The 27,752-nt window shown below is 40.0% G+C and overlaps 1 protein-coding gene across 1 annotated transcript in view; it reads left to right on the top strand.

Annotated features, from left to right (window-relative positions):
• The first annotated feature begins 1,944 nt into the window (after nt 1-1,944).
• The window catches only part of CCDC68 (coiled-coil domain containing 68), a 76,620-nt gene continuing 50,812 nt past the window's right edge, over nt 1,945-27,752 (top strand). Inside the window, exon 1 of the mRNA XM_036740877.1 lies at nt 1,945-2,016. The gene's annotated coding sequence lies outside the window, so the exon portion shown is untranslated. The remainder of the gene's footprint in view (nt 2,017-27,752) is intronic.

The raw sequence follows: 27,752 nt of genomic DNA, 5'->3' as shown, positions 1-27,752 counted from the left end.
AGAAGATAGGAGATTTGGAGCGTGTGGGAATTGTGAAGAAGACCAGAAACTGGAGAGGGACATTCTGGTAAAGGCAAAAAAGAGGACTTAAGGTGAGGAACTTGAGCTAACAGAGTCTTTTAGAGGAAGAGGAAGACTTGGGCAGAAGACTCCAAGGCAAACAAGGACCTCATAAAACAGATCACAGGAAAATACAGATCAAGGAGTAAGAAGCCAGAGCCAGGATGTATTTGATTTATGGTCCAGGAAATAAATGCAATACGTTTCTACCTGGGAACATATTCTTCCATCCATTTTGGTAGAAAGTAATTCAATTCATGATAACATACTTTCAATTTTCTGGGCATTTAAAATACAATTTTAAGAGGAAGAAGCTGGAGTTAGCACCATCTCCAGAGATCAAGGCATCATAGAGTTGGAAGGGACCTGAAGCTGGAGCTTTCCTTGAAAGCATTTTGTTGGGGGTAGTTGTCGTTTTTGTATCTGCCTAACAGTAAAACAAACAAAAAATGTACTTTAAAATATTAACTTTATTATATATTTATTACATAAAAATATATTTATATAAAATATTTATATATGTTTGTATATTTAAAAGGAATAGCAAGGTTTGCAGTTTCATGTACAATCATCTTTTTTTTATTATACTATCTACGTTATGGAAATGCTTGTTTTAGTCCATAAATTAAAAATAAAATCATTTTTTAAAGCAAAAAAATAATTTAGGCTTTCATTATTCTTCTTTAAACTGCCTTCTTTCCCATTTATTTAACTAAAATATCTGTTACCCTACATCTGAACAATTAGGAAATAACATAAATTTAGGCACCCTAAACTTTCATCTTTCACAATCAATGGCAGTACACACAAAGAAGGCCATGCTGTTCAGAGAAAAAATGTGAGCTCAGGCCAAAGTACCACAACTACTGTTAGTGACATCTCAGAAGCTGAGGAATTCTCTACGGCTGTGTCCTATCTTCCTGTGTTTACCTGTCAAACACAGGGGAAACTGAGTTGTGGTGGTTTCCCTCCCACAGACTATAGTCCAAGACAGGAAGGAGCAGGATTGTCCCAAAAAACTAAGATCAAAAGCTAGATCAAAGCACAGAACAAGGAAATCTAAGTTTATAAGAGTTTTCTTTAAAAAAAAAAAGCAAAAATCTGGACAAGTTAGAATGATAAAAGATCTGCCCTGTCATGTTCCTTTGGAATGCCACATGCTTGCTGAAGAACATAATTTATCTTTCCATAATATGCACAACTCTTGGATAATAATTATGATTGTTATTAAAGAGGAATACATAACTGCCTTAAAACTTTTTAAAAAAAGTCAACTTTCATTCACGTTATTGGTCTCTAAATGTATATTTTCATCTAATGGCATTGAAAACAACTTTTTACAAATGTTAATAGAGGGATCATTTTGGCTGTGCCTCTAACCTTGCCTGACCTTGAAATGGGCTTCGGTTCCTTTCTCTGGGAAACGAAAAAGAAAAAAAGTAGAAGAAGGGTCTGGATTCCTGGATTCTGTGAGTTGTACCAGCCCTTCCTGCTCTCAAACTCTGTGGGGAAGTTTGAATTAAACACAATAAAGTTTCTTATGTTTGGATGTGTACTTGTCTTCTCAAAGGAGGGTGGGTGGGTGATATAAACTTTAAGTGCATGGACATCCCAGGGGGTGGTCGTAGTTTGAAGCTGAGATAGAGGGGTGGGAAACCCCAGAATACCCAAGGTCCCCAGGAGGAGAGGAAGTGCTGGCGAGAGAGCCCAGGCAGGTCCCAGGGGACGCCGCTCCAAGGAGCCCACGCCTGGGCGGACGCCGGACTCTGTCCCCGGCCGCACCCCCTCCAGGGCGGAGCATGAGCCCAGCAGGCGCCCGGCGGGATGCCCCTCCCCTGGGCAGCTGAGACTGCAAAGCTCCCGGCAACGGTCAGAGCGGGAGGAGGATACCGGACCGTGCTCGCTCGGAGCCCCCAGACCCGGGCATTCCCAGCCCCCAGCTACTGGGAGCCAGAGGTAGCCTCGGCCATGAGGGAGGGTGGGGTTGCATCTTTCTAGGTTCCGCCAGGTGCGTGGGGGCGGGGACTCCCCCAGCGCAGTCCCCCCCCCCCCGCCCCCTCCAGTCCCCGCGGGCCTTGGTGGAGCCTCTACCCAAGACTGGGTCTCGGGCTGTGGTCAGTTTCCTCTTTGGTCAGTTTCCTCTCCTTCCTCAACCTCGCGCTGTTCTAGGGCTCCACGGGCAGAAGAAAGAGAGCACAGGACCCAAAAGGGGCATTTGAATCCCACGCCTGCCGCTTCCCCCACCCCGTGCGACCTTGCACAAAATGCTTTATAGCGCTAGGGTTTTCTTTGCTCATCTGTTAAATGAGTTAGGGGCTGGTGGCGATGGACCTCTGAGGTCCCTTTCACCTCCAGGTCTGTGAACCTAGGAACTTTCTTGCCCTTGGTTGGGAGAGGTTGACTTTTCCCAACATGTTGCTTGATTGTGGAGGTTGTGTGGCATTTTCTTTGTGATTTATTGATGACTTATATAGCTCTAATCCATAGTCAGAGTATGCTCATGTTGTATGCTCATCATTAGTTTCTCTAAATTAGAACTTTCCATATCCCCGTAGTAGAAACGTAGAATTCCACATATGGGAGAGCATTTAATCCAAGTAGGAATTTTCTCTGCAGAATTCCTGACAAACAGTTTCTACTTGAGAATCTCCACCGAAGGGGGAATTCACCATCTCCTTTTACTGCTCAGTCCACAGTGGGGTAACTGATTGTTGGTAAGCCTTTTCTTACCTGGAGCCTAAATTTGTCTCTCTGCAAAGTCAATGCATGATGACTGCAGAGGTGGAGAAAAACCTCTCTTTGTCATCCATCCCCTATTCGCGACGGCTTGTTTGTGATGGGGATTAGGGCACTGGTTGGGCATTTGGGGGCTCTGAGTGTTTTTAGAAAGAAAAATGAATGGATGGTTCTCTGTGTTATTGGCTCCCCAGCCTTCAGAGAGAGGTAAAAGAAGCAAAAGGGCCATTTGTTTGTCATTTAATACGTACCTTTTCTGCCCCAGTAGAAGTATCAGAAGGTGATTTGCAAAGAGGAATCATTTTTCCCGGAAGGAGTAGAAGAGGCACAACAGGCCAGTGGAGAGTGCTTTAGGGTATCACAATGAAATTAATTTTGCATCTTCTATCCCCTTTGGGGGAAAAATAATCAGTAGACAAGAAGGCACAAGCCAGCATTGACTTCAACCTAATATGCCATTGAGCTGTAGGGATTTTTAAAAAATTAAGTCAGTGTAAGAGAATGTTTCTTGCTGGGTTTGACGGGCTTTCAATTCCTTATTATTTAAATCTAAGCTACATGAAGAGTGACAAAATAGAAAAGGAAATCATTCTTCATTAGCTATAGGAGGGAAGGAGATCACAGTGATCTCCCTTGTTTTGCTTTTGTCTAATGCTATTAAAAATTCACCTGTGTCTAAGTCACAGTTTCCAGAAATTTGAGCTCTTCTGGTGTCTCAGATGCCTTGGCATTGGCAGACACAATTGGTGATGCTGTCACACAATTTAGCTGCTTTTTTTTTCTCTACAGTGTTTGAGAGCAAATTTTGCTTTTATAGTTACTGAAGAAAAGCCACTACTCTTAGGAATAAACAGAAATAGGAAGTACCCTGGTTTCCCCCCTGCAATCGGACACTTATCAAGGAAAGAAGTAGAACATTATGTTAATAGTATTCTAATTCTAGGCTGGCAGGAGGGGGAAGAATAAAAAACCTTTAACATTTAAGTATCAATAGCCTCCCTGATCAAAATGTAAAGAACGCTTTCTTTTTAAAATGCAGAGGCTACTTAGGTTTTATTTATGATTATGAATCAAAGTCATAGAACGTTAGATTTGAAAGGGACTTTAAAGATTTCTAAGGCCCAAACCAACTACTACAGGTGTGGAAATGAGGCCCAGAGAGGTTAAGTGATTTGCCTAATTGATTGACAACCATTGACTGGCCTGCAAAGTACTCACCACTTATCTTCTTAGGATCATGGAATGTTAGGAATGAAATCCGGGGGCTCTTAACCTTTTTTGTGTATCACAGACTGCCTTTGGCAGTGTCATGAAGCCTATTGACCCTTTCTCAGAACAATGTTTCTTAAATGCATAAAGTAAAATACATAAAATTACAAACAAAACTAATTATATTGAAATAAGGATGATTTTTTTTTCTCATTCAAGTCCATGAACCTCCTGAAATCAGTCTGGAAACCCTAGCTTTAGTACTCTTGATTGAATCCAACCCCTTCATTTTTTTATATGAGGGAATTGAGGCTCTGAGAGGTGTAAGTTGCCCAATTAATTGAGCTAAGTTACCCAATTAATCAGATGGTTTATAATATGATTAGCCGCAGGCTCAGGTTTTAAAGTATTTAGTCAAGGTAGCCACTTATCCTGTTTTATTTTTAATGCTATTTTTCACTGTAACATCATTAGTTTCCATAAGTTAATCCTTTCTATAAAGCCATAATAGAAACATATAATTTAACATATGGGAGAGCATTCAAGCTAAGCAGGGATCTTCTCTGCAGAATTCCTGACACCCAGCTTCTACTGGAGAATTGGGAATTCATCATATCTTTTTACTGCTCAGTCCACTGTGGGGTAACTTTGACTCTTAGTAAGCCTTTTCTTACCTGGAGCCTAACTCTGTCTCTCTTCAAAGTCTATCCATTGTTCCCATTTCTGCCCTGTGGGATCTGAAAAGAACAAATATAATCCTTCTTCTGTATGACTGAGGTGGTTTCTGGGAGGGCTTTGTTTGAGAAGGAGATACTCTAGGGGCTGGCTGATTACGTGAGAGGGGTATGCCCTGGAGGATGTAGGGTGTCAGTGACAGCGGTATTCTAAGACTTGAGCCATGCATGGGAGAGCGTGTACTCAGATGTGTACCATCACTGTGCTTAAGGCCTATAAAAATTAAAATGCTTATGAAAACGTTTTTGACCGTATGAGTGATACTTAAGGTGATACGAAGTTCTTTTATCTGAAAAGAAAATGATGCATTCACCAAAGGACCCATAAATCAGGAGTGACTAGGGCCTACAGATGTAACCTTAGTTGGGCCTAGTCACTAGTCATAATAGGTGATAATTACATTTCACTTTAAAGTTTTCAGAATGCCTTACACAAATCCCATCTGATCCTCACAGATGTTGTGAGGTAGGCACTGTAGGTCTTATCACCATTTTACAGAAGAAGAAAATTAGCTGGCACTCAATCATATACCACTAAATATTGATGAATCTAGTATTGTTTGATACTGTGTCTTGTTTCCTGAAGTGAATTTAAAGCTTTTTGAGGGCAAGGACAATTTTATGCATACGTACACACATATAAATGTATATGTATGTATCACATAGGCATATATATTTGTATATATATTTGTATCTTTTAATAGCTGGCCTTGAAGCCAGCTAAACATTAAGATGGTGGATGGCCAGAATCTGGATTAATAGAAAAGGGAGGCACATGGTGTATTCATGGGATTGTAAAGACAGGCCTCTCTGAAGCAGAGAGCATATGTGAGAAAAGTAGTAGAAAATAAGCTTGGAAACAGAGTGGAGCTAGATGAGAAAGGATTTTGGGAGTCTGGCAGGAGCTATAGAAAGACCCCCAAGTTGGTAATAGGAACAGACTGCTTTGTGGTATGGATCATACATTCTTTGGGTATAGACTATTCATTGACAAGTTCTAAAATTTGCCAATTGGCAAAAGAAAGTTTGTTCTCATTGTCTCAGTTCTTACTTAGCATCTTTGTATCTTAAGATGCTTCTATGGATGCCTAAAAAGCACTTCTCAGGAAGGAAGGAGAAAGTCATAGATTTCATCATATATACTCGGTAAGTAGGATATTGTAAAAACTTGTACATATGCTATAACTTGAATATCAGAATATTTTTTTTAACCAGATTACAGATTAGATTATAAACTACATAAAGAAAGGGATAGCATTTTTAGTAATTTCCCCCAGCAGCCAGGCATAACAATACCAGCTAGCATTTATATAGTACTTGCTGGTTTGCAAAGCAATTTTATATAAATAGCTTAATTAATTTGATATGTCATATATCTTCACATTATACATTCTATCATATGTACATGGGGAAATGTTTTTCTTTGTTTGATTCAGTTTGTCTGACTCTTTGTGACCTCATTTTGAGTTTTCTTGGCAGAGATACTGGAGTGGTTTACCATTTCCTTCTCCAGCTCATTTTACAGATGAGGAAACTGAGGCAAATAAGGTTAAGTGACTCGCCTAGGGTCACACAGCTAGTATGTGTCTGAGGCCAGATTTGGATTCAGAAAGATGAGTCTTCTTGACTCCAAGCCTGGTGCTCTATCTGCTGCAGGACGTAGCTGCCCTGGGTTTTATACTTACACATAGTATACATATGTATATACACATATAAACATATGTGCACATGCATGTGTATAATATATGCATAATTGTCTACCACGAAGTGGATATCCAGACCTAGTGGATAGGGAGGAGAATCTGGGCAGCTAGGCGGTGCAGTGGATAAAATGCTGGATCCGGAATCAGGAAGACCTGAGTTCAGATTTGGCTTCAAGACACTCAGTAGCTGTGTGGCCCTGGGCAAGTTCCTTAACCTCTGTTTGGCCAGTTTCTTCAGCTCTAAAATGAGGATAATAACACCCACCTCCCAAGATTGTTGTGAGGATTGTTAAGGAATGTTAAGGGGTCCCCTGAACTTGGATCAAATGGGATGATTGTAAAGCATACAACATAGTGCTTAGTGCATAGTATGTGCTATATAAATACTGGCTCATATTGTTATTATTGGTGTCTGTGACATCTACTGGCATTGTGACCATGGCAAGTCACAGCCTCTCAGGCCAGGGGTCAGCAAACTATGGCCCTAGGGCCAAATCCTGCCTTTGGAAAGCTAAGAATTTTTTTTTTCATTTTCAAATACAATAAAACAAAAAAAAACTTTTTTAGCTTACCACTGACCCCTCCTCTAGACAGCCCTCTATAACTATAAGTTGCACAGGTGCTGACCTGCATTGGTGGAGAGAATTTCCTCCTTAGGGAGTTCCCTGTATCAATGAAATCACATGTCTAGGCCCTATCCCTCTGTCTCCCCCAGTACCTAGCACAGACCTTTGCACAGAGCTGGTGTTTAACACATGGCTGGTGAATGGGTAAGTGGATGGAACGATGATGCCAAAGGATATAGCTGAGTCCTTGTTGGCCTGCGGGTTCATCTTTTGTATGGTTAGGAGGATCCGTTTCCTGTAATGCTACCCCCAAGCTGACTTTTTAATTAACCTGTTTGCTTCACCACCAAATCATGTGTTTTGAATAACCATTAACCCTTTTATGTTGGAGGAACTGGAGGATGTGCCCAGGAGGTGCTGGGTAATCCCTCCTTGTGTCTCATAACCAGTTGGGAGATTTCCTTGGCATGGTTAACCCCTTGTTAACAGGATGAGGCTTTGCTCTCACCTTACTGTCTGCTTGATAACACATAAACCTGCCTTGTATCTTGTCCTCACTGGCCCACTGACAACCCATTAAGGATGTTAGGTTGAGTTCAGCCATTTTGGGGCTCTGTACTTCAGTTAGGCCATTAAAAGGGGGAGCCATGCAGAATGAAACAGGTGGTAGAGAAAAGCGGGTTGGACACAGACTGGCACACTGAGTCTGGTTTCCTGGAGGAAAGCCTGTGTGGCCATGTAGTCCCACTGGGGGCAGGCTTAGTGCCAGCTCCCTGTTAATTCTGATTTGGGACAAAATGAGAAACTTGAAATCATTGAAGAATTAACAAATGGAGGTTTACTTTGCCCTAACACAGCAAGGATATACAAGAAGGATACAGTGGCACCTAGATTCTATAGATGTGCCCTCCACCCACTTCTCACATCTGGTCACCAGGCAAGCAAGGTACATTGACTTGTGTAGTCTTCAGACATTCACTAAGTTGGAGGGCCCTTGACTCCATATTGCTGGGACTTTTTATACCCTTAGGAGAATAGGAAACTGAGTCAGGGGAGGCAGGGGCCAATTAGGTCCAGGGGACAAATTTGTTGACTTGTTCTTGTCACTGGAAACCCTGATTCTTTAACACATGACTTCCCTGGGAAACCAGGTACATCAAGGAGCTACAAGGGCCCAGGAGAGGAGGGAAACACCTGGCCTCAGAGCTGGTAGCAGGAAGAGTTCCTAAGCAAAGCGTGGGTCTCTCGTAACATGAGTTAGGAGCAGTGACGAGAGAGCTGAGGAGTTCCTGTACCCATCAAAGGAGCTTCTAGACAACAGTGATGTCCTAGACCAAGAAGGATCTAGCACCACAGAGCAATAAAGGATGGAACCATGATATCAGGGAGCAAACCTAGAACTTGCTCTTTGCCAGATAGTTGTGAACTGTGCAAGGTGAGGGAATTGATTGACTATCTAGGCTGATTTCCATTTGTGTATCTGTATGTCTGTAGAGGTCAGCCCTATAGTTGTATCACTTTAGAAAATAAAGGTAAACTGAGAGACAATGGTCTGGACATGATCAATTTAGCAGTAAATTGGGTCAGTAACCTCTCTCAATGACCAAAGACCCTGAGGTAGGACTCATGAGCCTTAATATAGTTTTGGGTAGGTGGGGAAGGCAATTCAATTGGTTATAGACAGACAGAATTGTGGGGGTGGGGACAGAATGATTGGTTATTTTTTTAAAAAGGGGGCAAGCACATTCAGGTGAGGCTACTGACCACCCCTCTCTGACAATTAAATTAATTCATTGTTTTCTGGGACCCATCAGCATCTTGCAGACCTTGCTAGTAGAGCTGAGTTAGCTGACACCCTAGGACCTGGAAGGGTTTGTTAGGGACATAAGACCCTCCTTAAATGAACAAGGACAGGCAAGGATGGACAATGTATCTTGTGGAAATGTACCAGGTCACCGTGTAGGGCTTCAGAGACAGCAGACATATGTTATGGAATTTTCCAGGAGCTGCAGGTATGAGGGATAACAAGCTTTCTTTTAACTAACTCAGAGGGGGAACTGAACTCCTGTGACTAAGAAATGTTAACCGTTTGAGTCTATCTGCAAGGTTAGAGGTAGTGGACCAGACTCCCTGGTGTCCACCTGCATCCCTCAAATATAACAGATTTCCTTGAGGTGGGAATAGGACAGTGATTAGTGGGAGAACTGGATTTCTAACCGTAACTCATTACAGACCAGCTGAATTCAGAGACAAAGAATCACGATCTCTTATGCAGTTATAGGATAAAATCAATTAACTGTAAAAGGATCAATTATAAAATGCTACAAATCAATATAATTCCTTCAGTAGGACTGTAAGTCTAGGGCAGAGGTGTCAAACATGAATGCTATGGACGAACCGGATTAAAATGTAATTAGGAAATATTTTACAAAATAAATAAAAATACAATAGAACATAAATAATGTAGATATGTGGTTTTCACCACAAGTGATATCCAACTCAAAAAGAAATGGGGGCCACTAAACCATAAATAAGGATACTGGCAGCATATTGATTTAGTTTTAAAATATAATATATTTTATTATACTTTTAATTTATTTTGTCAAATATTTCCTAGTTATAGTTTAATCTTGTTTCTACACACCTGGTACTGTTGGTTATCTTTGTGTTTGACACTTCTGGCTTAAAAGATTATACATGACCCTGGGAGATATGGGAAAAGAAAGGAGCTTGTCTTCACATGTTAGGAGTCTGGGGTACAGGTTCTCTGTATTTCCTGTCATTTCCCTTCTTTGTGGAAATCTAGACATAAGCTGGGCAGCTAGCTAGTACAGTGGGTAGAGTCTGGGCCTGGAGTCAGGAAGACCGGATTTCAAATGTGGCCTCAGACACTTACTACTTGTGTGATCCGGGTCAAGTCACTTAATCTCTGCCTCAGTTTCTGCAGCTGTAAAATGGGGAGAATAATAGTACCTACCTCTCAGGGTTGGTGGATCAATAACTGTACAGTGCCTGGCACATAGCAAACCCTTTGTATATATTCCTGTTGTTATAACTACAAGAGACCTTAGCAATCATGTAAACCCAACTCTCTCCTTTTACAGATGAGAAAACTAAGCCTCAGAGAGCTTTTAATTACTTGCGGAGCTGGGATTGGAACTTAGGTCCTCTGACTGAGTTTGGTGCATTTCCTACTTCCCATTTCACATCTGTCTTGGGCTGATTTTGAGGCATTTTGCCATGCTTTATATTTGGTTCCCCTTCCTGTTTCAGGTACCAATGGTATTGACCATTTATTACTCAAAAAAACCAAACAAACTTAAGAATTGACTAAGGAAAGTGAATGGTAAATAGAGTATCTGACCTCTGGTACAGTTACTGATGTTTTATCTCTTTATAATTATAAAATGCCCTACCGATTGAATAGTCTATCTGGAGGACAATTCCTCCTTCGCGGCTTGGAGACATAGCGTGATCGAGGTCAGCTTCACCCCTCCATTCCGGGAAGAACTCTGGGTATTTTACAGGCTCATCTTATTTGAACTGGAGCTTGGATGCTGCTTTTCATCTTATCACTGGCATCCCTCAACACTTCCTCAGGCTACTCCCTTTTTTTTCTTAGACTCAACATTTTTTTTTTTATAATGTATACTTATGTGTTTTAAAAAAAATTCTTTCTGAATATCCCCTAAATTATTTAATATTTGCCAACGGGTATTATCGATACCCTGTGGAAAGCCCTATATTTGGGAAGCTAAAATAACAGTAACAGTGATAGCTTGCATATAAGGGGTAGGGTTTTTTGTTTATTTTGTTTTAGGCTCAGACCTGTGATTTTATTGGTGTAGGGAAACTCCCTCAAGCAACCAAGGTTAATTAGGGCAACTCACTGCAGTAGTTCTAAGGAGGGCTGTTTGTGTGAGTTCTAGGAATTTAAAATTAAGAACTGACCAGTTTTTCAAACTCATTTTAACTCTTTGTTGACAAAAACTAAACTGGCAGTCACACTCTGGAGGGGGAAGGAGAAAATGGACACCGGACAAAAGGCCGAATGAGGCTAATTGGAGGATTCTCTATACTGGGCTGGAGGCAGAGGGGATGCTGCGGGCTCCAGGTTTGGGTCCAGATTGGGGTGAGGGCATGGCAGCTCCACACCTGGTTTCCTAGCTGCCCCTTTTTGTATAGGAAAAGTCTGATCTCTGAGGTGTGTTGGGGCAATAACCCTAGATTTTTCAGGGGTTCCAAGGTGATGATTTTGGGGGAAAGTAAGATATCTAGTGTTTTGATTTCCAGATCCATGCTTTGTTGTTGCTGGTTTTGTTTTTGTTTTTTTTTTTTCAGTCTGGTAATTGGTGGAAGGGGCAATAGAAGGAGAAAAGAAGTAAGGAGATAATCTGACTCATCCCAATGGCTGACTTTGGACCCGTTTTTTTCCCCTTTTTTTTAACTTCAGAAAAATAGGACCCTGTTGTTTATGGCCTTGTTTGTGCTTCTGAGAGACTTGGTCCAACACTCATAAGCTCATACAAAGAGTAAAGGTGTCAAAATTCGTTCATGCTTGAATTTCATATACATATTATGTATATATATATATGTGTGTATATATATAATATAATATATATTTTTGAGGGGGGAAGGCAGGGCAATTGGGGTTAAGTGACTTACCCAAGATCACACAGCTAGTAAGTGTGTCAAGTGTCTGAGGTCAAATTTAAACTCAGGTCCTCCTAACTCCATGACCGGTGCTTTACTCCCTGCACCACCTAGCTGCCCCAAATTTTTTATATCTTAACTCTTATTCGGTTTCCTGTCTGAAAAGGTTAACATTCTCCAGGGCTTTTGGCTGATGGGTGTATAGTGGAGAGAGTGATATACTTGGAGTTTAGGAAGTCTCGAGTTCAAATTCTGCTCAGACAGGATATGACTCTTGGCAATTCACTTAACCTGTCTCATTTTCAGGGAAGTGAAGATCAGACAAGTTATTCATTAAGTGCTTTGCAAACCTTAAAGAGATAAAGAAATATTAGTTATTTTTATTTCATATTTTGGGATTTCTTGCATCTATGAGGCAGATCAGAAGGCAGAACAGGCCCTAAATAGTGCAAGTTACAGTGCACCTTCTGTCTAACTCTTGGCCTTACAGAGTTGCCTAGCATACAAGAGGTTAAGTGACTTATCCAGGGTCACACAGCCCATTCATGCCAGAGCCAGGAATTGAACCCAGGTAGGTTTTCTGGACTCCCCATTGGATCCTCTAACCTTTACATCTTAGAGCTTCTTGTGTAACATGTATTTTAAAAATGATTTCCTCAACATAAGCCTCTAGGGGAAAGTACAGTAATATCTGCGGTAACTGGAATGCTTGCAGAATGAGGAAGTTAGTTTTCTAGCTAACTCAGTGTTGATTAGAAAATTGCCTTGGAGAAAATCTTTCTAATATGTATGCCTGCTTTCTTGCCTTAGTAAGTATTTTGTTATTATTCAAGTGTTTTTCAGTAGTGTCCAACTTTTTATGACCTCATGTGGGTTTTCTTGGCAGCAGTGCTAGAATGGTTTGCCATTTCTTTCTCCAGCTCATCTTACAGATGAGGAAACTAAAGCAAATGGGGTTAAGTGACTTTCACACAGTAAGTGTCTGAAACTGGATTTCAACTCAGGTCTTCAGGACGCCGGGGCCAATGACTTGATGGTAAGTGTCTGAGGCCATATTTGAACCAAGGGGTTCTCCTGACTCCAAGCTCAGTGCTGTATCCACTACAGTGCCTAGCTCTCCATTCTTGCCCATAGGGCTCTCTAAATATGGGCTACTATTAGAATAAAGTAGATGTATATTTAAAAGGGCCAACACTTTCATTTTACAGATGAGGAAGTGAGAGCCAGAGAGCACTTAAGTGACTTGCCCAAGGTCACACGGTCAAGTCAATAAGGATTTATTAAAGCATTTTCTGTGCCAGGTACTGTCTTAAGTGCTGGGGTTACAAAGAAAGGTAAGACAACCAGTCCTTAACTCTCCCATTCTAATGGGAGGGACAACTTGTAAACAGCTAGATAGGTACATGCTACATAAAGGGTTAGGTGAAAGGCATTCTGAGAGGGGAGTGAATTGGAAAAGCTGGGGGTCCGGGAGCAGCTTCATGGAGTGGGTGGGAATTGAGCTGAGTCTTGTAGGAAGAGGCAGGTAGAGAATTCTAAGCTCTGAGCTAAGAGACAGAGTCATGTGTTTGGGGAGCTTCATGTAAGCCAGTATTGCTGAACATACAGTACAGGGAGAAAATTAAGGCTGGAAACATATATAGGAGGCAGGTTGAAAATGTTTTAAATGCCACAGTATTTTCTATTTGGTCTGAGAGGTAAGGAGCCACAGGAGTTCATTGAGAGGTGTGGGGAGCAGGGTAGACAGAGACTTAGGTTTATATGTTAGAATCACCTTTCCATCTGAGTGGAGGATGAATTGTAGAAGGGAGAGGCTTGAGGTGGGAGAGAAGCTAAGAGGCAGTTTTCAGTAGTCCAAATGAGAGTGGGTGTGGCCTTGAACTCCGATGGTGGTGTAATATCAATTAAGTTGGAACTTTTTACTGTTTTAGAATGATTAATTAAGTGTCTTTGATTGAGCCTTACTAGGTACAAAGCCCCAGGCACAAACCCCTATCTGAAGCCCTCAGGGTACTAAGGGGAATTGCCAAGACCAGAGGCAATAGTAGGAGCCTGAGTTTTGGTGGCTCAGATGACATTTGATGACTGCTAAAGAGTGTATAAAAAGAGAGGACAGAGATATTTGCTTGGGGCTCTCACTCTTGGAGGTGTATTGATGTGGAGACTCTGAGCAGCTGTAGTTAAGAGCCCTCCACCTTGTAAACCCTGGATGTTCAGACTTTGTTAATTCTGGTAACTATGAATTGAGATTTGAATCAGACAAGGTCTGTCTGTTGATGTTTGTAATTTGTATTTGCTCTGAAGTTCAGGGTGCTGGCTTTTTCCCCAGAACTAAGTGAATGATATTTGTATGTTAGATTGAAATAAGATTGTTAACCCCCTTAACGCTACTTTCCTTAGTAAAGCAGTTCAAAAGAACCTGTGCTTGCAGTATTCTTGTTGTTGGGCTTGTGTTGGTTTTTCTTCAGTATTTTTTTGGTCTCCTTTAGCAAGTCATTGACTTGTTTTTCATGGTTTTCTTGCATCACCCTCATTTCTCTTCCCAGTTTTTCTTCTACTTCTCTTACTTGCTTTTCCAAATCCTTTTTGAGCTCTTCCATGGCCTGAGCCCAATTCATATTTTTCCTGGAGGCTTTTGATGTAGGCTCTTTGACTTTGTTGACTTCTTCTGGCTGTATGTTTTGCTCTTCTTTGTCACCAAAAAAAGATTCCGAATTCTGAGTCTGAATCTGAGAGCATTTTCGCTTCCTATTCGTGTTCCCAGCCAACTACTTGACCCTTGAGCTTTTTGTAAAGGTATGACTACTTGTAGAGGAGAGAGTACTTTGTCCCAAGCTTGAGGGGTTGCTGTTTTCAGAGCTATTTCTACACAGCAAGCTCTGCCACACCAGCTCGCCTCCTCCCCCAAGAACCGCCAACCCTGACCCTGACTCAGATCTAAGTAGGCTCTGCACTCCCGCTCTGATCCGTGCTTAATTCCTCCCACCAGGTGGGCCTGGGGCCAGAAGCAACTGCAGCTGTAGCTCAGGAAGCAGCTTCAGAGCTGTACCACCTCCTCCCCGGGGCAGAGGCTGACTGCAAACTCCTTTCACTCTGTCCCCTGCAGCTTTTTCCACTAACCACTAACCTTCTCTGTTGTCTTTTGCTTTTGTGGTTTGAGAAGTCTGGTAACTGCCACAGCTCACTGATTCAGGGCGCTGGGGCCTGTTCCACCCGCCTTCCAGTCTGGTTGGTCCTGGCGCGGCCCACGCTGGGCTCTGCTCCACTCAGCTCCCTGCTCTTCTCCCAGCTCCATGCGATAGACCTTACCCAGTGACCATCCAGGCTTTCCTAGGCTGGAGTCCTGCTTCCCTCTGCTATTTTGTGGGTTCTGCAGTTCTAGAATTTGTTCAGAGCCATCTTTTATAGGTGTTTGGAGGGGCCTGGGGGAGAGCTTCAGGCAAGTCACTGCTTTCCAGCCCCCATCTTGTCTCCACCCCACCTTGTGTTTGTTTTTCACCCCCACAGTAGCTGCTAGCCGAATTGCTGCAACAAGTGGTTGTGTGATATGAGAAAAGAAGACATATAAAAAGAGAGGTTGTGTGGGTGCTTGGACACAGAGGATGTGTATGATGAGGGAGAATGAAGAACTGAAGGTGACACCATGTTTGTGGGATGGGTGACTGGGAGGAGGATGGTGCTCTCCAAAACAGGGAAATTTGCAAAAAAGGGAAAGTTTGGAGAGGGATAGACAATGCGTTCTGTTTTGGACATGTTGAATTTGAGGTATCAATGGGATATCCAGTTGGAGATGTGCAAAAGGTAGTTGGTGATGTGAGATTGTAGCCCTAGTCTCTCTCCTTAGCTACAGTTCCTCCTTTGTGTGTGTGTGTGTGTGTGTGTGTGTCTGTGTGTCTGTGTGTCTGTGTGTGTGTAGCAGAATCAGTATGCAAGCCCAGGGCCTCTCACCCCAAATTCAGCACACTTCCCACTGATCGTATTCCTACTATTTCCTTAGTGAACTAACCCAGGCCTTTACATTGACAGGGCAGAACACTGGTTCAGGTTCTCCAAAGGTTAAATATAGGAACTTGACTTCTAGGTTCCGTGGCATTGACAGCCTTGACCACTGAGCTGTTTTGGGCTAAAATCATTTGGAGCTTATTATTTGTTAAAGTTTATTCAATGAAAGCCAACAGGGAGTTGATGCCTGCTGTTTGCACCCCTTCCTAGCACACACCTTTACCCATCCTGCTCCTGTGTGTTGTCAGTTACAGCCTCTTGTGGTTTTCAAAGGTTCAACGTTATATTTTAGGTCAAAAGGAACCAAAATGCTGCACAATGGAATAAACCTGTTAGTTAAACTTTCATTTGCGTAAAATCTTTACACAGCTACTTCAGCCTATTAGAATAATTTTCAGTTCATACTAAAAGTTCAGGTAGAAATGATTTGTTTTACTGGAATTCAAACAACAGAATCAAACAAAACAAATTAGTATGTCGCAGTAGGCATTGTGGCCCCTGAGTTAGGAAGACTTGTGTCCAGAATTTGCCTCTGACTCACATAGGCTGCCTTGCACTGGGTTGGTCACCTAACCTCTCAGTGCTCCAGGAAACGCTAATATCATAAGTTGCAAAGTTCATCCTCTGAATGAATAGTGAGGAGTTTTCTCACAGGGAGTTTCCTTAGCCAATGAAATTACAACTTTGATTAAAAAATAAAAGCATAATTTGTAATTCTTTAAGGAGGGGGAAAAAAAACCAAGATCAGAAATACCTCCTACATGTCCTTCAGTTAAATTTCATCAGCCCACGTGAGATTAATCCACCTTACACTGGATGTCACCATTGTACCATACATATATAGCTGGGGGAGCAGGGAGGAGTTTTATATTTAGCAAAATATTGGCTTTTGCCCTTTGAAGAGACTTTAATCAGTTTCTTGTGTTAGTTCCTGTGTTGCTACTGTTGCTGTTTCATTTAATCATGCACATTTCCCAACTTTGTCCTGTGGAGCAGTTTCCAAGGTCAGTAACAGTTTTGAAAAGTACAGAATAGGGGGGCTGCTAAGGGATGCAGGAGATAGAACAGCAAGCCTGGATTCAGGTAGACGTGTGTTCAGACCTTGCCTCAGACACTTCCTAGCTGCCCTTTTTAAAAAAGATGTATTTATTTTTAACATTTTATTTTTTAAAAAAATTTGGGTTCTGAATTCTATTCCTCCCACCCACTCCTCCCCCACCCATTGACTATAAATGTCATATTGCATGGAGGGGCATTCACAGAGTCACAGAATAGGAGGGACCTCAGCGGTCCAGACCAACCTATGCATAAAGAATCCTCCCTATAACATACCCCCAGGTGGTCATCCGTTCTCTGAGGGAAGACCTCCATTTAAAGGGAACATATCCCATCTCCAGGCAGCTCATTCCACTTTTGGACAGCTCTCATTTGGGGGCAGGTAGGTGGCACAGTGGATAGAGCACCGGGCCTGGAGTCAGGAGGACCTGCGTTCATATCTGCCCTCAGAGACCTGCTCGTTGTATGACCCTGGGCAAGTCACTTAACCCTTTTTGCCTCAGTTTCCTCATCTGTAAAATGAACTGGTGAAGGAAATGGCAAACCACTCTAGGATCTTTGCCACGAAAACTCCAAATAGGAAATAGGGGACACAAAGAGTTGGACACGACTGAAGAACAACAACCAGTTTTTAGGATATTTTTTTCCTGACATCAAGCCTAAGTTGGCCTCCTTTGCATCTTCTACTCATAGCTTCAGGTTCTGCTTTCCAAGGCCATACAGGACAAATCAAATTCCTCTTTTTTATGACAGCCTTTCACGTACTTGAAAACAGTTGTCATGGACTATGCCCTCCCCTCAACCCAAAATTCTCTTCTCCAGGCTGATTATCCCCATTTCCTTCAACCATTTTTCAGAAAACGTGAACTCAAGGCCCTTCAATCAGTAAACTTTTATTAAACACCTACTGTGTGCCGGGCAGTATGGTAAGGCTGGAGATACAAAAAGAGTCAAAAGAAGCTTATGATCTACCACCTGCTTTGTTCTAAACAGTCTCCAGCTTTTCAGTATCCTTCTTGATACCATGGAGCCCAGAACTGAACACCATTTTCAGATGAAATTTGATGAGAACAGATTACAATAAGATTGTCGCCCTCCTTATTTCTGGAAGCTTAACTCCTCAGAATGCAGCCCGATATCAGATTAGCACTTTTATCTGCCCTATCACATTCCTCACTAATATTGAGCTTGAAGTCCACTCAGACCCTCAGATCTTTCTCAGAACAATTACAGTATGAACTTGTCCCACCCGTCTTTACTTGTGAAATTGATTTTTTTTATATACAAGTTAAGACTTTATATTTCATCTCTCTTTTATTGTTATCACACAGTTAAATTCAACCCAGGGCTCTAGCCTTTCAAGATCCTTTTTTATTGTTACTCTGTCATCTGCCATGTTTTCTGTTCCTTATAGTTTTGTGCCATATGCAAATTTGACAAGATTGCCTCCTATGCCCTTATCTAAGGCTAGTCCAATAGCAGGATTTTATTGTCTACAATGATTCAGAGCATACATGCAATTAAGGGTATGTATGCCTTGTGGCACCTGGTACCCTCACATACTGTCCTACTTTGTACCCTAGAGAACCTGCATTTCTACTGAAGCCTGTTCGGTGGATATCAAGCCCTCTGTTTTCAAATAAAAAATATCTAATCAAACACCACAAATTTAACACAACAGTTAGAAGCATATAAAATAATCCTAAATGTATGTTATATACATGAAATAATGCTAAATATATAACATATATATGGTAATTAATATATGAAATAATCCTAAAACTATAACAGCTAAAGCATATTCATAATAAATTAATTGAGATTTTTAATCCTTTTCTAATGAGATTTGCATTACAGGAATACGTTAGAAAAGTTCAGGGGTTAATTTAAGTTTAACCAGACTGCTTTAGGCAATGATGCATCACATGTAAGATTCAGACCAGAGGGGACAGTGGTCACAGGTTATCAGTTAGTCAGTTGAGAGGAATCCAACCCTGACTCGGAAATCCCCTGTTTCACTCCTAGATTAGTCATGTGTGTGTATTGATAGGGTAGGGAGAAGAAGATGGATTGAGGTCCTAAATACAAGGTAGTCATTTCCTTGGCCCTGCCTCTGATGTTGCTTTGGAGGAAGGGGAATGGAGTTTTGCACGATAGAGTAACATTTGGGAAACACTGTGGAACCATATTTCAAATTATGTCCTCATTTGATCATGGTACATTTAAAGTTGTGTTTCTATCGCTGAGTAAATTGAAAATTACTGTTATTCGAGGTGAATGGTATCATTGCATACTAGATACAGAACCTCAGAGTCAGGAAGGCCTGAGTTCAATTTTGTCTCTGACAGATACTGGCTGGGTAACCATGGGCAAGTTACGTGGCTTCTGGTTTTCTTAGTTTCCTCAACTTTAGTTTTTTGAGCAGGTGCTAATGTACATTGGTAGTGTGAGTTTCTTCACTGGAAGTTGCCTATAACAATGAAATTACTGATCTCACCAAAACCAAACGAAAATTGTTATAGATGAAGTAATTTAAATTCTCTAGTTCTGTAACATAATGTGAGAATGGAATATGCACCCAAAACCACCTGAATTTTTTTAAGGTATATGCAATATGATGAAATGGAGAGTAAATTACTCTATGGATATCGAGGATCATAGATTTAGAGCTTAAAAAGATCTTAAAAAGCCATCAAGTCCAACCCCTTCACTTTGTAGGTAGGGAAACTGAGGCCAAGGCAGGGTTAAGTGACTTGTATCTTGGTCGTACAGAAAGCAGGATCTGAGCTCAGGACTTCTAGACTCCAAGCCCAGCAGCACTATCCATTGTGGTACCTGGCTTCTCTGAATAGTCCTGAAAGATAAAAATCTTAAATGGTAAATTTAATTTAAATTCATAATTTGATCTTTGATAAATGGGCATTTACCTTTTAAAAAATTTTCCTCAGTCAATTTGCTTTTCTGGGCTAACAAACGAGTAAACAGTTGAGTTAGACTGTCTCATCAAAAAATAGAAAACTCCTTACCTTTTAGCTAATTGGAAATGGAAGTATCTCATCTCCAAAGCTTATATCTTTGGGTTTGTTGAACAGTAGAGTACATTTACTACAAACTGGGAGAGCAAACAATGGTTTACCTGTCAAATTTATGGAGAATCGAAGAATTTATGACCAAACAAGACCTAGAGAATGTCATGAAATGCAAAATGGAGAATTTTGATTACATTAAATTAAAATGCTTTTGCACAAAACCAATGTAACCAAGATTAGAAGGGAAGCAGAACATTATTTCCTATTTTTATTCTATTTCTTTTTCTTGTCTTATTGCTATACCCAGAATTTCTAAAATTGAATAATAGTGGTGTTAATAGACATCCTTACTTCACCTCTGATTTTATTGGGAAGGCTTCAAATTTATTTCCCCATTATAGATAATTCTTGTTCTTGGTTTTAGATAGATACTACTTATTTTAAGAAAGATTTCATTTTTCCTAATATCATATTTGCAGGAGTTTTGTGTCTTCAAGGGTATTAAGACAAAGCCTCTATGTGTATACGTAGTCATGAGGTAGGATAGGTTTCCATCCTACTTTGTGTCATGAAGAGAGCAAGACTTGTCATTAAAGGATCATTTGTTGTTGGGTTTTTTTTTACCCTGATCAAATATCCATTCTCCTCCCCTCCCCTCACAAAAAGTTGTGCTTCTTTTTATTGAATGTGATCAAGTCAGAAAGGACATGCTGGTAAATATTTGGCACTTGACAATCCACTTTATCTGCATTATTAACATTTTCTTAAATCTACCCATGAGTGTCAAACTCAGGACTATTGAAAACTCCTTTGGCAGGATCAGATTAAAATTCAATTGATAAATGTTTAACAATATAGATAAATATGCAATACAATATAGATAATATTAATTTGTGGTTTTCTAAGTCAGTGTGGCTAGCAGAGATCTAGGTTTTTATTTGAGTTTGATATCACTGGTCTAGACAACAAAACAAATCAAGCCCTGATTTATGTTTGTTGATTTATAAGGTGTGAATGCTCATGCTGAAAATATAACACTGAGCTCTTGAGTTTTTAATCAGCTGGCTCCAGCATATCCCTTGCATCAGCTCAAGGTTTTACTGACCCTTTGCTAAATGATCAGGAGAGTGACCCACTGGAAAGGGGAGTCAGAGCTCTGAAATCACTTCTTGGAGCAATGTTGGCAACAATACAGTGTGGAATATGATGATAGTTTTGAAAAAGTTGAAATGTTGGCAATACTTTAGACATAATATTTAAAATGGAAATTATTTCTCCACTTTGTTAGATGTGGGTCTTCATCATTGGGAGTATTTCCGCTTCCCATTCCAAATGGCATTTTCTGAATTTATGGTTCTGTATGATTTTTGTCCGTGTCTTTGCACACAACTCACCCATAAAAGATGTATGCAAGGTATTGGAGGCCTTCCCCAGGTTCTTTTAATGTCTTGTGGCATTTGTGTACATTCCATTCTTTATTATTACTACACAACTACATTTCCCTTCTGGACATGTCTTAAGTGATGTCTTTTATATCACTTTTCATGTGGAAACTTTTTTATTTTTTTTCACACAATATGCTGAGGATTAGTTAAACCACTATGAAGTTATCCCTTGCTATTTGGGTCATTTGCAATTTTGATTTTTCTGAGATCATGGTATTCTGTGATTTACAACCTTGTTGTTGTTTGTCCTTTATTTTCAAAGAAGACCAATGAGTTCTAAATATCATTGCAGGAGACTGGGGTTCGATTCCCTGACAAGGAGGCCTGCGTGCTTGTTTTACAACTTTATGGCATCAGTGGAACAATATTAGTGGTAAAAAAAAAATGGGCTTTTAAAGCATTAAACTAGTTCAGATAATTGAAAGTGTTGTACAGTTTCCCTACTGTAAGGGTTTGTGGATTGAAAGCTGGAAAAAACCTAATATTTGACCTGTTTTCTTCCTCCAGTTTAATTCTTCAACCATATTAGTACTTATCTTAAATATTTGTCCCTATCAGACACCCTGGTAGATTGCTTTCCACTTGCATAATATAATCTCCAGAATACTCATTTTCATCCACTTTGTTTTTAATTGTGGATGGCTAGGCTGATTTCTTTTGAATTTTGGTTGTCATTTTGGGCTTGATGCAGTTAATACAATGGCAGTTGCAAATAGGTACATCTGCAGAACTTGACCATCAATAGTAGAGAAGCCCCCTTGATCTGGTCTGTGTAGGATATCATCCATGACACTGTTGATCACCTTTCAGCAGATGCCTTTTTGTTTTAATCCTTTATATAATGTTGATATTCGGCGCATTATTGAATAAAGTAATCTCCATTGGTTATACTTGTCATAGAATATTCATGGTTTTAAAGTGGGTGGGAAACACCTTATTTGAGAATACATTTTATTCTACTGGTTAAAATATGTGGGGTAAAAAATTAATAGACAGCTGCCTCTAGCTATACCTCTTAATAAGTTGTACAACCCTGAAAATGACAGAACCTCAGAGTTGAAAAGGATTTCAAGGCCATCTAATCCAACTCAGATCCGAACCAGAATCCCTGTACATCTTATCTGGCAAGTAGTCATCATACTTTAAAGACTTCTAATGTGAGTGAACAGATTTGGATAGCTCTATTTATTTAGGTGATTTTTGGTGTTGTTTTTCTTTTTTTTTTTTTTTTAGCATCCAGCTTAAAACTTCTTACAGGAATCTTGGCAAGAGATAAAAATAAGTAATGTCATCTCTAGTAAGTTTAAAAGTAAACCCCAAAGGAGAATGACAGACAGCAGAAAGAGGAAAAGATCTATCAAAAAAAGAAAGAAAAGAAACCCTTTTCACTGATAAGAACAGCCACACTGTGTTGGTTGGTCTTTTCCTAGGTTTTAATACCGCAGGTCATGAATGCAGCACCCTCTGACATATGAAACATGTAAGTAGATTTGACCTACATGGCTGAGTTTTCAGCCCTAGAGAGACATTGTTGAAATTTACATTCAACCGTCACAAAGACAATTGGAAATTACTTGATCTGTTCTCAAAGTAACCTTTTCTTCCCCTCTCCAGATCTATCATAAAGCAGCAAACAAGAGTATTCTGACTTTTTTCCTTTTTCATATTAATTTTTTAGATGTTTAAAGTAATCACTTTGAAGGAAGGCTGACTGTATAGTCTCCTTTTCAGGATAATCATTTAAGGAAGTGATTATCAATGGTCCTTTCCCCTCCCTTAAAACAATCCTTAAGGGAGAGTGGCTTCTTTCATTTTGGGAATATGAGAACATTCTTAATGAGACCTTGGATGGTAACATCCATTAAAATGAGTACATGCTTTCTCCTAATTCTTATTTTAAAAAAAATTTTCTCTGTGTGTGCGTGTGTATTTCTCATCCAAGGGGCTCTGTAGTGTACAGAGACTAATTTCAATGAGCATAATGCAAGCAGGAAAAAAAATGGAGAACCTTACTATCAACAGAATAGCTTTGCCTGCTTGTGTGTGCACAATTTCATGGTGAGACTTTACTTTAGGTCAATGAGTGCCGATTTCTCTTGTTCAGCAATGCACAAGGGAACATACCCTTCTCACTCTGAAGTCTGAAAGAGAAAGAACTAAAAATCTCTGTGCCTCCCTGTTTGTCTTATTAATTGAGATTCATTGATTTCTGCTGAACTAGTGTAAATGAAAAGTACAGGGAAGTAGGTTCTTGCTTAGGGACGTGTTTACTAGTAATTACTAAAAGTAGACAAATCTCTTTGCTAAGTTGCATTATGCCAAAGGATTTCTTTTTTACAGCTCTGGCTACAGAGGTGTTTTTTTTTAAACTGCATGATTTTAGTCAGAAAAAAACTTTGTATTGAACTAAGGAAAATTTAGGTGGGGTAGTGGTAAGCTAGATGGTTAAGAGTGCTAGACTTTTGAGTCAGGAACATCTGGTTCAAATCCACTTCTGAGTTTTGTGACCCTAGAAGAATCATGTACTATTTTCAGTCTCAGTTTCTTCATACATAAAATGAGAGTAATAATGTTACCTATTTCTCAGGGTTATTGTGAGGATGTGCAGTGCCTCAGAAACCTTAAAACACCATGTAAATGCGAAGTAGTATTATTTATAATGTGTATACTTTTGTTATTAAAAGTGTCCCAGGTGTACTGTTGATGGAGTTGTGAATTAATCTACCTCTGGGGGTGGGGAACCTGCGATTTCCAGGCCACATGTGGCCCTCTAGATCCTCAAGTGCGGCTCTTTGACTGAATTGAAACTTCACAGAACAAATCCTCTTAATTAAAGGATTTGTTCTGTAAAACTTGGATTCAATCAAAAGGCAGTCCTAAGGATCTAGAAGGCCGCATGTGGCCACGAGGCTGCAGGTTCCTCACTCCTGGTATCTCTTCTGGAAAGTAATATGGAACTATACCCCCAAAGTCATTAAACTGTATATATCCTTTGACCCACTATACCACTACTCTAGTAATACACCCCCAGAGATCAAAGAAGGAGAGAAAGAAACCTAAAATAAAACATTACATTTTGTTATGGCAAAGAATGGGAAAACAAAGGGGTGCCCATAAATTGGGGAATGGCTGAACAAATTATGGTATAGATGGCAATGGAATAATAAGTATAATTTTGACATACAAAATGCAAAAAGGATTAATTTGAACTGTTAGAGAGTGAAAGGAGTAGGACCACTAATAAATGACTACAGCACAATATAGGAAAAGAACTGCAGAAGACTGAAGAATTATGATTTTTAGTACAATGGATCAAACAACTCCAGAAGGCTTTTCACCTGTGGGGAAAAAGGTGATGGACTGGAAGGACAGGATGAGACACGCAATTTCAGACATGCCCAATGTCTGGATCCATTGTTGTTTTTAACATACTTATTTGTTACAAAGGAAGGCATTTATGGGGGGTGGGACATGCAGAGGAGGAAAGGTGTAGAAGGGGTTTGTTGGGGGAGTACTGATATAAAAAAAAAGAAAGAGGAGCATCAGCCAAATAGTTAAAAAAAAGAGAGTTCAGAGGAGACACAGGGAAGGAAGGGCAATGTTGAAACTACTAAGTCAAATGTATTATCTACTATTTTTAGGAAAGTTACCTACATAGTAGAGAATCACAGTGTCATATGCAATCCTCCTGATCCATATTTTTTTGTGTAAGGAAATGGTTTTGGTTATTGATATTTGTCAAATTCATATTAGAAAAAAGGAAATAAAAAATAATAACCCCGGAAGTAGGCAGTGTTAGAAAGATGTAGAAATGAAGGCATACTAATACACTGTTGGTGTAACTGTGAATAACTCTACCCATTTTGAAAGACAATTTGAAATTATGAGAAGAAAGTGACTAAAATGTCAATACCCTTGGACCTAGAGTGTCTGCTGCTAGGCATAAACCCCAAGGAGGCCAGTGCTAAGAAAAAATATAATGAGAAATTTGGATAGATTTGAACAGCTTCTCTCACTGGTAGAGGAAGTACCTTAAACCCTCGCTAAGGACCTATTTTACTTGGAGACTTTTTTTAGCTTGGGAAGATGCAGAACATTTCAAGGCTTGAAGTGGATTGAACTGGGTTTCATTGAAGCTGCACCTTTCTTCAGGTGGGGAGTCTGAGTAGTAGCAACGCTAAATGGAGAAATGGTTAGAGCCTTTCCTTCCAGTGGTCACCACTTTGCTTAGACCAGGAATCTGGCATGGTACCTTGCCAAATCCACCCCTCTTTCCCGTGGGGCTTGTAATAGTATTGTTAGCATCAGTTAGAACATGCAGTGGCACTATTGCAAACTTCTAATTTACACGTTTGTGTAAACTTCCCAAAAGGCAGTTTTAACTGAATTGGGGCTTTATCATTGTACACAGAAAGGACAGTGGCCAAAGGGAAGATTTTGGCCAAAGCCAAACCCCATGGGTGAAGACAGGTGTGGTTAGAGAAGGGGACTGGGAAGAATTGGGAAGGGGAAAGCCCTTCTTAGCCACTTTTACCATCCAGAGTGACATATACTGGCTGCCAAAAAAGGGCTCATTGACACAAATATATGTATAATATATACAATAACTAATGGCCACAGTAGTGTAGATGGGAAAAATAGCCACCACAAAACAATGGAAACTTCATGCTGTGAAATTAAAGGCACCTCTTCCCTTTGTAGAGGTGGCAGGGTACAGGAAGAGGAAGGGTTCGGGAGGGTAGGGGGAGACTATGGGCGTGGAACACTTTAGGATGTCAAACATTTTTGATGTGTTGGTTAGTTTTGCTGAACTTGTTTGTTCTCTCCCTCTCCGTTTCTTTCTGTCTCTGTGTCTTTCTGTCTGTTTCTGTCTGTCTCTGTCTCTGTGCATTTCCCTCTATCTCTTTTTTTCTGTCTCTCTGTCTCACTTTATTTTTTTTCTCTCTATCAATTTGTCTTTCCCTGTCTTTCTCTCTATATCTTTGTCTCTTTTGTAAGGACAGTTATGAGTGAGAGGGACACATGCATGTAGACAATGTAAAAGCAAAATATATCAATAAAAATATTTTAAAAACCATTCTAGTGGTTTTTTGCTCATTATTGACCTTTAATTCCTAAGACTGATTCATTCTCTGTCCTCTCCTATTGTGTGACAAAAAACTATTAGCCTATAGATAAAATGCCTATCTAAAGACCCCCTTCCAAAGTGTACTTGGACAAATAGGAATTTTCTTTTCTCAGATTCTGACAAAAGAACTGCTAAGTTTGGCCTCTCACTCCAAGAGTCTCAATTGGCATAAATATTGGAAGCAGGAGAAAACTAAAAGGAACCCTCTAACAGCAAGACCTCTTCCTGTGTATAAGAGAAAACCAGTGTCACCTTCAGCCTGCTGTGAATTTCAAGGACCCTCTTTGCAGCTTTTTCACATGCGTCAGTGGGGATCATCAGTAGATAATGTCAGACAGTATCTTGGTATAAAATGTTTGAGGCAGTATTCAAACACAGCTTTTCTTAACTCAGTGTCACAAAATGATGTCTCTTGTTTCCCCAATCTTTTATTTCCTTCTCTGAGGAGAAACATGTAAATTGTCCTGTGGATCTTCTGTTTGCCTTCTGGTTTCATTTACAGAAATGATGTCAATGTGGCTTTGGTTCAGTTACCAACTTGTAGGTAGGCTGGTTGTTCAATAGAAGACATGATTTGGTGTCAGGCACATACCTGAAGCCCTGCCAGCTTGACAGAGCCTACTAGTGTCTGCTTTTGGTCGATAAGCCTTTTCGAACCTCCCCACCAAATGAGTGAGATCATTATAAAAGAGGTAGGAATTAGGCCTTGAAGGATTTTTAGAAGTTTGAATAAGATCTAAGATTTTCAAGTTGATAAAATAAATCAGAATTAATTAAAATACTGAGTTTTACTCTATGTTGAAGCCATCAGACAACTGGAGATAAAAATAAATTGAATCAATCCCTTGACGTATTGTATAACTAAAACTGGATCATAACTCTTGGGCAGTAGTTATTTCTTTGTGGAAAATTCCATGTGGAAAAACATTGTTTACAGTAGATTAATCAACCATTTTACCAGCTAAGATTGATAAATTTAAATAAGAAAACTTCACTAGAATTCCACAGTGAATAGCATTTTACGATATAAGGTATTGTAAAAGAGCCTACTTTAGTATGTTGCTTCACCCCATTTAAACACTCTTGTAATTATGTTCATTGCACTGTTATTTTTTCAAGTACAGTCAAATCTTATTAAATAGTGTCTGTGATTTATTTTCAACATAAAATTTTATTGATATATTTTGTTTTTTACACTGCTAGAAGTTTTCTCAGTAATCTTAACTCTTCCACCTCTCAGATGGCCATCCCGTATGACAAATAATATGTTTTAAAGAAAATGTGGAAGAGAAAAAAAAAAGCCAGGAAAACAAATTAATACATCAAATAAAGGTTAAACATATATAAGGCATGTTTCACAACACTAAATCTCCCAACCATGTAAAGGAGTGGGGTCAGGAGTGTCTTCTCATATCTCTTTTTGGGGCCATG

Source organism: Trichosurus vulpecula, chromosome 1, assembly GCF_011100635.1.
Source record: "Trichosurus vulpecula isolate mTriVul1 chromosome 1, mTriVul1.pri, whole genome shotgun sequence".
In the NCBI taxonomy this organism is placed as follows: Eukaryota; Metazoa; Chordata; class Mammalia; order Diprotodontia; family Phalangeridae; genus Trichosurus; species Trichosurus vulpecula.
The sequence above is the reverse complement of the archived record's forward strand: the minus strand, read 5'-3'. Positions and strand labels throughout refer to the sequence as shown.